Source organism: Mytilus trossulus, chromosome 14 (genome assembly GCF_036588685.1).
Source record: "Mytilus trossulus isolate FHL-02 chromosome 14, PNRI_Mtr1.1.1.hap1, whole genome shotgun sequence".
NCBI lineage: Eukaryota > Metazoa > Mollusca > Bivalvia > Mytilida > Mytilidae > Mytilus > Mytilus trossulus.
The window spans coordinates 72,407,409-72,424,129 of NC_086386.1; the positions used below are offsets into that span (position 1 = coordinate 72,407,409).

Genomic DNA, 16,721 nt, shown 5'->3' on the forward strand with positions numbered 1-16,721 from the left:
TCATCGTATCTAGGTAACCTGGAATCATATTTGAAAATATGTAATAATGAAAAAAATGCAACATTTCTATATTTATGACATCCAAAATATGATCAAATATGTTTGTTTATTGCCATCATTATGGATAAAGGCATTATAATAAATAAGAAAATTATATCAACTCAAACAAAATGACGGCCTTTGTATGACCTTTTACAATAATTTTAATCATAATTGTTTTTGTAACTACCACATTTCCTCCTTAATGATGTTATAAAATCTTTCATTTGATTTTTATTTGCAGTATATTGGTAACAAAACGCATGCGAAACAAAGAATATATTTTTGAATGGCCTTCGTCCCGTATCATATCGCACTGTGTTTTAAATGACTCGCGCAGTGTAGTAAAAAAAACATATATATCACTGAAATAAAAGTATGTGAGAGTTACACAGAAGGCATTCGAAGTTATATAGTTAATAGTTTTTGCAGATACTTATGAATGAAAATTTTGTGCACGTGGACAAATAAAAAACAAGTGGATTTTATTGATTTTTTTCCCAATTGGAGTACTTTTAAATTGGAATCAATAGTGAAATAGTGAATTTAGTTGATTTTTGTTCTTTGTGGACTGAAACTGTCGAAAATTTTACCAGGTATGTTAAATTAGGATCCTACCATTAAATATAAAGCGAGGTGGGGAATTCGCTGTTCCCTATACTAGAAATTATTCGAAAAACGTAAATAAGTAGAGGGGGATAATATTTTGAACATTGGGATACAATTCAGTAAAATTCCATTTTGGCGACAAATGCAGTATTTTCCTTTCAAAGTAAAGTAAAAATTGCAAAAAGGTGTAGCAAAGTATAGTTTGAAAGAAAAACCATTTTCATAGTTTCATCCATTTGTCTTTCCTATTTCGACGCCGTTTCCTTTGAATCGGTATCTTGCTTTTTCATGTAAGTGTTAAAGTATTGAGAAAATTATTTCACCATGTTAAAACAAAGCGCTCTTGATATTTTTGTATGATATGTCCCCGAATGTCAAATAGGGACTTGACATAAATAAAAAAAGCGACGTTGCAATGTATTAATTGGCGGGGTGTACTGGTCATTTGAAAGTACGATGTTTTGCATTTGCTGAATATTCTTTACCAATGGGAATGTGATTTTAAAGAAATACTAAAATGTTTACCGGTCAGTTATAATGTCATTTGTAGTTGAACAAAAAGAGAAAAAAATACAATCTAAACATTATGGACCGAACTATTATGACAGTATAAAAATCTCGAAGGTTCTACGCCACTGTACAAATGTATGGACCAAGAAAACGATATGATGTGATGGACAAATACTTGCATGACCTGCACCGGCAAACTCACATGTACTCGTAATCAGGGCACATCGATTCCTAATTGGAATTATTATTGATCGTTAGGTTTGTAATTGCTTAATGTTCAGTGGCAAATATTTCCTTCATATTCACGATAAGAACAAATTTACAAATAAAATTAAGTTACAGCGATGTTGGAAAAAAGAATGAATGAAATATATTTCGAATTTTGCCTTGTAACAAGCACTCTATACCCAACATACAGATCGTACAAGGGGTCTTTATCTTGTGGAGTCCATACACTCTCTCTACTTCATGCACCGGATTCAATTAACGTAATATGTTAGGCCTGACGTGATTGCGTATTTAAGAAAAAGCTTACAGCCAGACAGACATTCTTTTCAAGAATGTGTCTATCGCCGGATCGAGGGGGTTCCTGGTAACCATATTTGTATATCCAACTTAAACGATGGACCGCTCATACATTATGATAGAATATGAGAGGGTAAACATGCATACTGCCTGACTCACACTAAGGACAATCTGATTTAGACTTAATGTTGACCGTTTCACTGGATGATCCAGCCATTTTTATAACGAGATGTGGGGGTAGGGAAGTTCCAGCCAGATGCCCCTTTTCAAAAGCATTTATCGTTAAAAAGGGGGTTCACTAGTCTAATTAGTTACAGTTACTCATAAATGCCGTGTTCTTCATATGTATACAAAGTACTATATCTTTTGAATGATGATCTTCCGCACGTAGGTTGTACAGGCTAACGCGAATACCAAAAGATGGTTGGAACACTTAAACAATTCTATGCTATTTAACAGACGTGATACAGCTGCACAAATAGAAAACAAAAATGGCATGCGGTTTAACCAGGTTTTACGGTTAGCTGTAACAGACATTTCCAGTATACCTTTCTGAAAGGATATGCTGACTTGGCAATTTCTTATTATGCAATCATTTTGACAGTATGATTAAATAGTTGAAGTATTTTCAATTATCGTACTGACTGATGAATTAAAAAAATGTACATATCATAGAGCGATTAGATAATTTACAAAGTAGAATAAACATTAAATGTTGCACCAGACGTCTTCATTTAAGAATTGAATGCTTCTTTTTGTAAATTTATTGGGGTGTAAAAGCGTTGACCGAAGTACATTTTGTATGAAGCGCGGAAGCGCTTCATTCTAAAAATGTACGCACGGTCAACGCTTTTACAACCCTATAAAGTTACAAAAAGAAGCATTCAATACTTATAATTACATTTTTTAGCTAGGATTATAAAAACACGATTTTCATGAAGTTTAATTTTTAAATTCACCTATGCACTTTATTGTGGGACCTCGTGTCATCATGAATGAAATATTATTGTCTCATGCAATTGCTTACGGAATAACATGTGATGTGCAATTAGCCAATCAGAATAACGTATTATAATGAAACATACATCTAATGTAATTATTTATTCATGAAATGTGCGTCGAGGTTTATATATGCTGTGTAATATGTTTTGCGAATAAAAATTAAATGAGAACAACACTTGGTGCGTCCGAATTATAATCCACCAAATATGAAAATGAGGACATGTGTATAATTTCCAATGTGACCTACAAACAAAGGCGCTTGTCTCAGAAAAATATTTCCTATGTACCTTAATTTAACAGGATTTTTTTTTCTGAGACAAGTGCCTGTGCCACCAAATATGAAAGTAAGTACGATTTCAAATGAGACAACTATCCATTAAATTATCAAATTAAGTGGATGTAAGAAATAATAGTCAACCGTTTGGTCTTCATCATCAATGAGAAAAAAAAACCATACCAAATAAACGGCTATAAAAGGCTCCGGTAGGAAAAAATATGATACATTTCATGTGAAAAAACAAACGGCTTAATTTATTACAAAATAATTTACGAAAAACAAGTACATGTATGACAGACGTGAACCAACGACAACTACTAAATTGTAGGCTTGGGACAACTTTGCCTTAGATGAATGTCTCAGAAATTCTACTTAGATCATGTAATAAATTGGCTTAATCGATATGGAAATCCGTTTAAACAATATACCTCGTATAAAGTCATAAAAGGGGTTAGTTACGAAATTATAGAAACACTGTACAATTTACACGATATCTTCAGTATAAGCAATTTTTTCGAGTTCGACCCCTTAAATCCGCAAGGGTGACTGGGGAATAGAATTATAATGAAATTGAGAATGGGAATGAGGAATGTATCAAAGAGACAACAACCCGACCACAGAAAAGACAACAGCAGAAGGTCACCTATAGCTTCTCAATGCAGCGAGAAATTCCCGCACCCGGAGAGTTAATCTTTGTTCTCTTCCGGCCGGCAGTCATACTCTTGCTAAAGTGAGTCGTCCGTTTGGCTGTGCGGGATATACAAGTACGCAGCCACGTCCGGTCAGAATCTGATACTTCGTGTTGAAAAAAAGGCCATGCTCGTACAGAACCCTTCAACGACTCTTTGGGGTGGCCTGTTGCAAGGCCGTACTTTCCTCCTATTTAATACAATACTCTCGTTTTCCAGATAAAGTCCACATTTTCCTGACTTTCATTCCCTACACCATCTGTTTAATTTGATCTCGACCTGAAAATGCGTTAAATATTTGTCACTGAACATAAGGCAACCTACAATCAATCAATCATAATATTCAGTTACGTATTCCATTTTCCTAAATGCCATAAGCATCAAAAGGTTACTTTTATTTCATTGGTTGATGTTGGTTGTTGTATACCATGTTTGCTTTTTGTTTATTGTTTTGTACATAAATTTGGGATATCGTTTGGATTGAATTATACATTTTGTCATGTCGGGGCCTTTTATAATATGTTACTCTATGGTATATTTGCTTGTTATGCGAGGCCTTGCGACGACCTTTAGTTGTTAAAGTTGACACCAGATGGTCTCTGGAGGGTATAGTCGACTTATTTAAAGTCGTACAACATCTAGTTTAATTGGAGTATAGGATAATCTGATTTAGGAAAAAAAATCGAAATCTTAAAACAGTTACACACAAAATAAAAGACAGTATTAAGATATCTTGATTTGAAATGTATAAATGGGTTTCTCAGAAGCACGTGCATGAGACATAAAAATCTGGCAATAGCATAACATTGATATACCTCATAAAAATGTCCAATTAAAACATGCGTTGTTTAACATAAAATAGCCATAAAATTAGGAACATCTTAAGATGTTGTTAAGATCTAAGAGAAGAATATTATGTGAATTGTGCACTTACAGGTACTTGCTGAATCAGCTTTGGTATCAAAATCTTAATTTCTTCTTTTATTACTGACCAAGAATTTAATTTCAAATGGTCTGGTTCTTCACTTTAACGTATTGCATTCTTTTAAATGATAAAACAAATGGTTTTACAGGATACCAAAAATGACGTCTATATTCTTACAAAATCATCGTGATAAAAAATGAAAAGAGTATAAATTAGGGTTGGAGAGAATAATTATTTTAAGCACCGCTAAACTTTCTTCAGCTCATGAGTCTCTCGTTTAATATTTTAAGGAGGATCGGGGGTCCTAATCCCGAAATCCCAGGCCTTAAAAGCAGGAAAAACCCGAGGTCCCGAATTTAAAAACAAAAAAAATCCCGACATCCTGAAATTCGAAAGGGTCAAACTCGAAATCCCGAGCTTAAAAACACCCGATCCCGACGTCCCGAATGACGACCTGCCCCCTCTTTTAAGAATTTTACACACTATTCTTATCTTTAGGCTGTTAAAACATTAATTAAACTGATATTAAATTGAAACTTGTTAAGTTTCCCTCTGTTGATAGTTTGCTCTAGAATACATGTATATCTATTATATCTTTAATTGATGTAATATTACATGAATTTTACATTTTTACACTTAGCCTCTTTTGTTTACGCTGTTTTCATGTGAAAAGTTAACTAAACTTATTCAAAACTAAAACTAGTTAAGCTGAAGCATTTTTTTTTCCTGTTGATAATTTGCTCTCGAATATGAAATTTTGTGCTAAACTTATGTAATCTTTAAATCAAGAGATCCCCTCGTCTAAATATTCTGAAAACTTTTTATTAATAGTTTAATTCTTCTTTTTACGATGTATTTATAAAATGAAAAGTTAAAGTTAAACTGAATAAAATCTGAAACAAGTTAATCTGCAATATGTTTGCCCCTGTTGATAATGTGATCAAAAATAAAATATCTTAAGCTAGAAACTTAAGGCAGTCTGTAAATCCTTTAAAACTTATACAATTAGTATTTTATCTGTGTGACCTCAAACGGAACTCGGTTTTTAATTAAAACCTCATTAACCTTTAATGTCATGCTGTTTTCCATGTTAATGAAGACAAATGTTAGTTGAAACTGGTAAGAGGTTTTTCCTGTAGAAAGACTTGCACTCTAATATTATGGTCTGGATGGTATTATTTTAAGAATTGAATGCTTCTTTTTGTAAATTTATTGGGGTGTGAAAGCGTTGACCGAAGTATATTTTGTATAGCGCTTCATTCTAAAAATGTACGCACGATCAACGCTTTTACAACCCTATAAAGTTACAAAAAGAAGCATTCAATACTTATAATTACATTTTTTTTAGCTAGGATCATGAAAACACGATTTTTATCAAGTTTTATTTAATTCACCTGTGCACTTTATTGTGGGACCACGTGCTATCATGAATGATAAATTGTTATGATATTGTAATGATTATGTTTATTTATGTTGGCCTAATTTGTGTTGAATGGCCTGATAGTTGTTTACCAAATTATTATATAACTGTGCAGTTAAGGAATCACTGGAACAATCACAGAATGATTGGAACTTTCTAGAATGATCCTTATAAAAGATGCGCAATTTAAACTTCTACGTTATTCCAGAAACTTCCGTTGTAACTTTCCAGGATTTTCCACAATGTTCCATTATAGAGTGTTCTAGAACTTTCCATGACAACACTATATATACAGACACTAAAGTTAAACTCTCATAATTAAACTTGGACATAGACATTGATAGGCATTAGTATTCACAGCATTTGGATTGACACTTTTATTCTACAAACAACATCATACTAGATTGTGACCTTAGTAGTGAACATAATATTCAGATTGGATTCCGAAAGATTTCCGGATACAGATAAAAGAGTGGACTCATATTTTGACAGTTAAGTTAACATTTATATTTGTAAAATACTTCTTGTAAACTTTTGTATAATAAATATTGTTAAATTTTACTATTGATTTGTGTCTTTTGTTGGCTACAATTTAAAGGCGATTTCTGGCCGTAACAAAATGTTATTGTCTCATGCAATTGCTTACGGAATAACATGTGATGTGCAGTTAGCCCATCAGAATAACGTATTATAATGAAACATACATATAATGTAATTATAACGGAATAGATAATTCGGAGTAAAAACATAGAGAATAGAGTGAAATGGACAAAAAATAACAAATATGTATCAAAACGGGGTTCGAAAATATAAGAATATTAGAATAATGGAATGCAAATGTATAAATATATAGAAAACAATGGATAAAAATAGACCACGAGATAACGAATAAAAATAAGACTCAGTGGGGTAACTGTTCCAAATATATAGAATAGAGAATATACTAGACAAAAACAAAAACTATAATAGAGTAAAAGGGATGAAAAGGTTATGTTGAGAATACTACTCGATAATGGGGTGCGTATAAAAAATAATAACAAATCATGGTGAAAAATACAAAATGGAGGTAACATAGCATTAACATTGAAGAAAGCAGAAAAAAGGATACATAGTGTCTGTAAATAAAAGCTAGTAAAAGAAAAAAAAAGAGGACACACATAAATTTGTTTGGGAAATATATATAATAACTGAATTTGCATCAAAGCGTTTAACATCCATCGGTCGTGATTTTCGAATGTATTGCGATTCTTGTACTCCTGATATGGTTTAAGCATCAAGGAGACGGTTGTTTACTATACATTTATCTTTTACTCTTTTTACGCACAAAACCAACCCGAAAAATGTCGTGTAATTCAAAATGAAAAACTTAAAGCTTTGGAACTTATTATTCATAAAATAAGCAGATGTGGTATGTTTGCCAAAGACACAACAGTCAACCTCAGACCAGATGATGACGTAGAAGGTATTTGCAAATGTTCATACTACTCTACACATAGGCGTAACTCTTGAAGCCTAAACATTTCACTTTGCATGTTAAAATGCATGTTACAATACATGTTAACACCGTGGAGAATGTTGTACCTGATAAACATGGAATGATATGCTAATTACACATCCTTTGATCTTTTGCCACCTGTAACACTGACATGGAATAATCTTGTTCTATGCTATTTAAAACACGAGGTGTTACCCAATAGGTGGTTGTTTTGAAATCACGGCTATCAGCTGTCTGTGGTAATAAATAGCTGCATATAAATTGATTAGTATGCTTGCTGTTCAAAATGTATCAGAGGCCTTGCCCTAGACTTGTTTCATACCACCGACATTTGACTCTGGAGTATATAATTGTTCGACAGTTACCTACATTGTGATATGCCATTCTGGAACTCGGTCAATTAAGAGCAACTGAAAGAAGTAAAATGAAAGCCAATCGGTACAATTTAACTTTTCCCCATGTTTTTATGTGTCAACAGTAAAAACAGGATTAGATCAGTAGACCAAAATCAGTCATGCATTTTACCAATCAAGTTTATAAAGTACAGTGCGGTTAAACTCATTTAGAAAACCATGAATCAAAAGTTACTTTTATCTTTTAATATATCTATCGTTCAATTTTAAAATTAATTTTAAATTTATCATTAGTCGTCATTGCATGGATATGAAATGTGATTGATTTGAAGATTTTGTTTATTACAGACAAAATTCGCATGACAAAAGTATATATGGTAGATTGTTATACTTGTTATTGCTCAAATACATTTTATAATTGAATAAATCATAATATAAGTGTCTCACTTGAGACGACTACAAGTAACATTTGATAGCATGCCCGCTCTCCAGTGTTGCAATTTCAATAAGATTGTTTCAGTAGCAAGGTTAATATGTATACTTAAAAGCTACACTACACTGTTGAGGTTTTATATTTACGAGGGACAATTAAACCAGGTGTCACTTCTCATGCGACCATCGGTATAGTAGTCCTTTGAATAAAAGGATGTTTGGCAGTATTTGAGGCCAGGGGAAATGTTTTAACTTTTAATAACTTTATTGAAAAACACTTGACGCCCATATGGGCCATACATGATATACAGTTTACATATAAACAATGAAAATTAACAATGCAGACACTTTGTACTATAATCCTGTAACGGTTAAGGTAAAAAAGATTTTTTCCCCGATTTAATGGGGATGGGGTTGACCGTCGCCCCTGTTTTATGGTGCACGGTATACGTCATATGAAACATTTAGAAAAAGCATGAACAGGTTACAATTCTAGTAATCTACAGCTATATTAAGGGGGTTCGTAATGTCCGAAAATGACCTATATACCGCCGTGCAAAGCGATGCTATAAAGTGTTGACGCGCCCATCTGATTTATAAACTCATAACTGTGAGAACAAGCGTTCATCTTGCTTTTATTCGTAGCAAGGCTACATAAGTTATGCATTCACTTATTTGTTACTGTTGAAGATATGCAATTAATACTAAATTTTAAAATGTAATACTACATTCGTACTATACTTAGTCTACACAGTACTATATTAAGGGATGAACGACTACCCACGAGAGTCTCACACAGTCATAGTAAAGAATTTTGTCTTGACTGAATACCGTGTAATAAGGATTTGTTTGTCTTATGAATGTAGACGTTGAAATGGCTTTCACAGACAACTTTATTGCTGCTGGATCACTTAGAAGATTTTGTAGCCTTGGGTTTTTTTCTATTTCCAGCTGATAATCTTATTATTATCTTATTCAAAAATGGACTAAACAGCCAGGGTTGATAATTGGCAAAGACAAATAAAAGAACATCATAACGCCTTATTCAGCCATGCAATAATTCCATCTCGGTGCAGATGAGTTTGTTTCTGTCAGAGATTTCTTAAAGCATTTTGTCTGTCCATCTATTTATAATATCGCATAGAAATTCTCGTCCTTTTTGTAAAAATAAAAGGTCGGAAGATACTAAATATAAACCCTTCAGATAAATTTTCCATTTCATTTTACAAATATTACATGCTGATCTTGAAGTATAGATTTTAGATACTCGCGTTTTTTTCCATCATACTAATGCGTTATGGTGTCCTTTATTTGTCTTTGCCAATTATCAACCCTGGCTGTTGAGTCCATTTTTGGTAATATTCATTTTGGCGTGGCTCGGTACTTATGCATCCCGCAAATGTCTTGTTGTTCTGTGGTCATTTTGTGGATATATATTTTGGTTATGTAATTTGGCTGTATGCTATTTTGCTTTTCTTTGTTGACAGATTTGTTTCTTTATAGTAATTAAAATTATAACACAATATCGACTGCTGTACCCCTATTTTTGACATTTTTACCTATTGCGACTTTTTCTTTTGCTCACGCATTGTTGTCAACATAATGGAATTTCATGCGACTATCAATCAAGTAAGAGGTTAAGCCAGCTATAAAATTAGGATTAATCCAATATTTTCTTCTTCAGGAAATGCTTGTACCAATTTGGCAAGTAAGGAATATGACAGCTATTTGATTCGTTTGAAGTGTATGAGCTTTTGATTTTGACATTTGATAAGGGATTTTAAGATTTTAATTTTGTTTGAAGTTCAGTATATTTGATATTTTTCTTTTTACGGGATAGTAATAAGCGATGAACACTTCACACTAAATTAATAATTAGTCTAAAATGTACGATTAAACGTTTAGCAAAGATTTAGACGTTCGAAAAGGAGACTTTTACAATGGAAACAAGGGGAACGATAGAAATAGGAAACTGAATATTTAAGAGCACTGCCAATTTCGATTAAAGAAGATCTGGGGTTTGTGTAGATGAAAGTTCGATGTGAAACATATATATTAAAGTTTAGTTGAACTTGTTACCGCGTGGTATCCATGTAATAACCGTCAGTCACAATCAGTTTGAAAACACAAGTGTAATTTCGTTATCAGAAATCACAAAGAACAACATATCTGATTGATAGTGACTTGTTTTTACGATATTAATGTCGGCATTGATTGACAATTCTTTTACACTTACTAGCTGCAAAATAATGGCAAGACAATCTCATTCAGTACATCTGTCAATTATTTTTCTAAAATTAGCATGGAATCACGTTACGATAATTGTAGTTTCGGATTCACATACTAAGTCAGGAATTTTGGCGGTATTTTTATGTTGTCTGTAATAGGAAAACGTTGTTCAGTAAACGCGCTTGAACTCGGCGGCCGCAATTGAAGAGAAATTAATTCCCATTTTGTTACAGATTAAGAGCCATCAATTTGTTGCAAATTCAAGTGGCTAATGCGGTTGGCCATTGACCAAAGAAATCCATCTTTTTATTAGTAGATATTTCCTTCGGTATGTGAGGTATCCGCCGTTTTCATTCCCAGCAGCTTTATAAAAAAAGAGGAATTTTGACAACAAAATTAGGTTTAGCATGTCTGAGTCAATAAAATATGTAATAATTAGGTTGTTAAGAGGTTGTATTACATTTACTACATACAGATAACGAGAATTTATTGCACATAGCTTTGAAGATTTAGATCTAAACAACTTCAAGATAATTATATATCTTAATAGTAGTTTTTTTATTGACACAAAGCTTGCGTATGTGCTGAGTATGCATTTTCGTGCAACCACAAACGCCAAGTGAGTTTTTCTGATATATTTGATGTTTTAATTAGCTGTTTCGTTTTTGTGATGTCTCTTTCTGTAATTGAAACATTTAGATTAAAGAAAACTGTCAGACATCAAACTTTTCCAGAAATCCCAGGCCTTAAAAGCAGGAAAAACCCGAGGTCCCGAATTTAAAAACAAAAAAAATCCCGACATCCTGAAATTCGAAAGGGTCAAACTCGAAATCCCGAGCTTAAAAACACCCGATCCCGACGTCCCGAATGACGACCTGCCCCCTCTTTTAAGAATTTTACACACTATTCTTATCTTTAGGCTGTTAAAACATTAATTAAACTGATATTAAATTGAAACTTGTTAAGTTTCCCTCTGTTGATAGTTTGCTCTAGAATACATGTATATCTATTATATCTTTAATTGATGTAATATTACATGAATTTTACATTTTTACACTTAGCCTCTTTTGTTTACGCTGTTTTCATGTGAAAAGTTAACTAAACTTATTCAAAACTAAAACTAGTTAAGCTGAAGCATTTTTTTTTCCTGTTGATAATTTGCTCTCGAATATGAAATTTTGTGCTAAACTTATGTAATCTTTAAATCAAGAGATCCCCTCGTCTAAATATTCTGAAAACTTTTTATTAATAGTTTAATTCTTCTTTTTACGATGTATTTATAAAATGAAAAGTTAAAGTTAAACTGAATAAAATCTGAAACAAGTTAATCTGCAATATGTTTGCCCCTGTTGATAATGTGATCAAAAATAAAATATCTTAAGCTAGAAACTTAAGGCAGTCTGTAAATCCTTTAAAACTTATACAATTAGTATTTTATCTGTGTGACCTCAAACGGAACTCGGTTTTTAATTAAAACCTCATTAACCTTTAATGTCATGCTGTTTTCCATGTTAATGAAGACAAATGTTAGTTGAAACTGGTAAGAGGTTTTTCCTGTAGAAAGACTTGCACTCTAATATTATGGTCTGGATGGTATTATTTTAAGAATTGAATGCTTCTTTTTGTAAATTTATTGGGGTGTGAAAGCGTTGACCGAAGTATATTTTGTATAGCGCTTCATTCTAAAAATGTACGCACGATCAACGCTTTTACAACCCTATAAAGTTACAAAAAGAAGCATTCAATACTTATAATTACATTTTTTTTAGCTAGGATCATGAAAACACGATTTTTATCAAGTTTTATTTAATTCACCTGTGCACTTTATTGTGGGACCACGTGCTATCATGAATGATAAATTGTTATGATATTGTAATGATTATGTTTATTTATGTTGGCCTAATTTGTGTTGAATGGCCTGATAGTTGTTTACCAAATTATTATATAACTGTGCAGTTAAGGAATCACTGGAACAATCACAGAATGATTGGAACTTTCTAGAATGATCCTTATAAAAGATGCGCAATTTAAACTTCTACGTTATTCCAGAAACTTCCGTTGTAACTTTCCAGGATTTTCCACAATGTTCCATTATAGAGTGTTCTAGAACTTTCCATGACAACACTATATATACAGACACTAAAGTTAAACTCTCATAATTAAACTTGGACATAGACATTGATAGGCATTAGTATTCACAGCATTTGGATTGACACTTTTATTCTACAAACAACATCATACTAGATTGTGACCTTAGTAGTGAACATAATATTCAGATTGGATTCCGAAAGATTTCCGGATACAGATAAAAGAGTGGACTCATATTTTGACAGTTAAGTTAACATTTATATTTGTAAAATACTTCTTGTAAACTTTTGTATAATAAATATTGTTAAATTTTACTATTGATTTGTGTCTTTTGTTGGCTACAATTTAAAGGCGATTTCTGGCCGTAACAAAATGTTATTGTCTCATGCAATTGCTTACGGAATAACATGTGATGTGCAGTTAGCCCATCAGAATAACGTATTATAATGAAACATACATATAATGTAATTATAACGGAATAGATAATTCGGAGTAAAAACATAGAGAATAGAGTGAAATGGACAAAAAATAACAAATATGTATCAAAACGGGGTTCGAAAATATAAGAATATTAGAATAATGGAATGCAAATGTATAAATATATAGAAAACAATGGATAAAAATAGACCACGAGATAACGAATAAAAATAAGACTCAGTGGGGTAACTGTTCCAAATATATAGAATAGAGAATATACTAGACAAAAACAAAAACTATAATAGAGTAAAAGGGATGAAAAGGTTATGTTGAGAATACTACTCGATAATGGGGTGCGTATAAAAAATAATAACAAATCATGGTGAAAAATACAAAATGGAGGTAACATAGCATTAACATTGAAGAAAGCAGAAAAAAGGATACATAGTGTCTGTAAATAAAAGCTAGTAAAAGAAAAAAAAAGAGGACACACATAAATTTGTTTGGGAAATATATATAATAACTGAATTTGCATCAAAGCGTTTAACATCCATCGGTCGTGATTTTCGAATGTATTGCGATTCTTGTACTCCTGATATGGTTTAAGCATCAAGGAGACGGTTGTTTACTATACATTTATCTTTTACTCTTTTTACGCACAAAACCAACCCGAAAAATGTCGTGTAATTCAAAATGAAAAACTTAAAGCTTTGGAACTTATTATTCATAAAATAAGCAGATGTGGTATGTTTGCCAAAGACACAACAGTCAACCTCAGACCAGATGATGACGTAGAAGGTATTTGCAAATGTTCATACTACTCTACACATAGGCGTAACTCTTGAAGCCTAAACATTTCACTTTGCATGTTAAAATGCATGTTACAATACATGTTAACACCGTGGAGAATGTTGTACCTGATAAACATGGAATGATATGCTAATTACACATCCTTTGATCTTTTGCCACCTGTAACACTGACATGGAATAATCTTGTTCTATGCTATTTAAAACACGAGGTGTTACCCAATAGGTGGTTGTTTTGAAATCACGGCTATCAGCTGTCTGTGGTAATAAATAGCTGCATATAAATTGATTAGTATGCTTGCTGTTCAAAATGTATCAGAGGCCTTGCCCTAGACTTGTTTCATACCACCGACATTTGACTCTGGAGTATATAATTGTTCGACAGTTACCTACATTGTGATATGCCATTCTGGAACTCGGTCAATTAAGAGCAACTGAAAGAAGTAAAATGAAAGCCAATCGGTACAATTTAACTTTTCCCCATGTTTTTATGTGTCAACAGTAAAAACAGGATTAGATCAGTAGACCAAAATCAGTCATGCATTTTACCAATCAAGTTTATAAAGTACAGTGCGGTTAAACTCATTTAGAAAACCATGAATCAAAAGTTACTTTTATCTTTTAATATATCTATCGTTCAATTTTAAAATTAATTTTAAATTTATCATTAGTCGTCATTGCATGGATATGAAATGTGATTGATTTGAAGATTTTGTTTATTACAGACAAAATTCGCATGACAAAAGTATATATGGTAGATTGTTATACTTGTTATTGCTCAAATACATTTTATAATTGAATAAATCATAATATAAGTGTCTCACTTGAGACGACTACAAGTAACATTTGATAGCATGCCCGCTCTCCAGTGTTGCAATTTCAATAAGATTGTTTCAGTAGCAAGGTTAATATGTATACTTAAAAGCTACACTACACTGTTGAGGTTTTATATTTACGAGGGACAATTAAACCAGGTGTCACTTCTCATGCGACCATCGGTATAGTAGTCCTTTGAATAAAAGGATGTTTGGCAGTATTTGAGGCCAGGGGAAATGTTTTAACTTTTAATAACTTTATTGAAAAACACTTGACGCCCATATGGGCCATACATGATATACAGTTTACATATAAACAATGAAAATTAACAATGCAGACACTTTGTACTATAATCCTGTAACGGTTAAGGTAAAAAAGATTTTTTCCCCGATTTAATGGGGATGGGGTTGACCGTCGCCCCTGTTTTATGGTGCACGGTATACGTCATATGAAACATTTAGAAAAAGCATGAACAGGTTACAATTCTAGTAATCTACAGCTATATTAAGGGGGTTCGTAATGTCCGAAAATGACCTATATACCGCCGTGCAAAGCGATGCTATAAAGTGTTGACGCGCCCATCTGATTTATAAACTCATAACTGTGAGAACAAGCGTTCATCTTGCTTTTATTCGTAGCAAGGCTACATAAGTTATGCATTCACTTATTTGTTACTGTTGAAGATATGCAATTAATACTAAATTTTAAAATGTAATACTACATTCGTACTATACTTAGTCTACACAGTACTATATTAAGGGATGAACGACTACCCACGAGAGTCTCACACAGTCATAGTAAAGAATTTTGTCTTGACTGAATACCGTGTAATAAGGATTTGTTTGTCTTATGAATGTAGACGTTGAAATGGCTTTCACAGACAACTTTATTGCTGCTGGATCACTTAGAAGATTTTGTAGCCTTGGGTTTTTTTCTATTTCCAGCTGATAATCTTATTATTATCTTATTCAAAAATGGACTAAACAGCCAGGGTTGATAATTGGCAAAGACAAATAAAAGAACATCATAACGCCTTATTCAGCCATGCAATAATTCCATCTCGGTGCAGATGAGTTTGTTTCTGTCAGAGATTTCTTAAAGCATTTTGTCTGTCCATCTATTTATAATATCGCATAGAAATTCTCGTCCTTTTTGTAAAAATAAAAGGTCGGAAGATACTAAATATAAACCCTTCAGATAAATTTTCCATTTCATTTTACAAATATTACATGCTGATCTTGAAGTATAGATTTTAGATACTCGCGTTTTTTTCCATCATACTAATGCGTTATGGTGTCCTTTATTTGTCTTTGCCAATTATCAACCCTGGCTGTTGAGTCCATTTTTGGTAATATTCATTTTGGCGTGGCTCGGTACTTATGCATCCCGCAAATGTCTTGTTGTTCTGTGGTCATTTTGTGGATATATATTTTGGTTATGTAATTTGGCTGTATGCTATTTTGCTTTTCTTTGTTGACAGATTTGTTTCTTTATAGTAATTAAAATTATAACACAATATCGACTGCTGTACCCCTATTTTTGACATTTTTACCTATTGCGACTTTTTCTTTTGCTCACGCATTGTTGTCAACATAATGGAATTTCATGCGACTATCAATCAAGTAAGAGGTTAAGCCAGCTATAAAATTAGGATTAATCCAATATTTTCTTCTTCAGGAAATGCTTGTACCAATTTGGCAAGTAAGGAATATGACAGCTATTTGATTCGTTTGAAGTGTATGAGCTTTTGATTTTGACATTTGATAAGGGATTTTAAGATTTTAATTTTGTTTGAAGTTCAGTATATTTGATATTTTTCTTTTTACGGGATAGTAATAAGCGATGAACACTTCACACTAAATTAATAATTAGTCTAAAATGTACGATTAAACGTTTAGCAAAGATTTAGACGTTCGAAAAGGAGACTTTTACAATGGAAACAAGGGGAACGATAGAAATAGGAAACTGAATATTTAAGAGCACTGCCAATTTCGATTAAAGAAGATCTGGGGTTTGTGTAGATGAAAGTTCGATGTGAAACATATATATTAAAGTTTAGTTGAACTTGTTACCGCGTGGTATCCATGT

The 16,721-nt window shown here is 32.5% G+C and overlaps 1 protein-coding gene across 1 annotated transcript in view; it reads left to right on the top strand.

Moving 5' to 3' along the window:
* The first annotated feature begins 387 nt into the window (after positions 1 to 387).
* Positions 388 to 16,721, top strand: part of LOC134696559 (periostin-like) — a 39,272-nt gene continuing 22,938 nt past the window's right edge. Inside the window, exon 1 of the mRNA XM_063558414.1 lies at positions 388 to 635. The gene's annotated coding sequence lies outside the window, so the exon portion shown is untranslated. The remainder of the gene's footprint in view (positions 636 to 16,721) is intronic.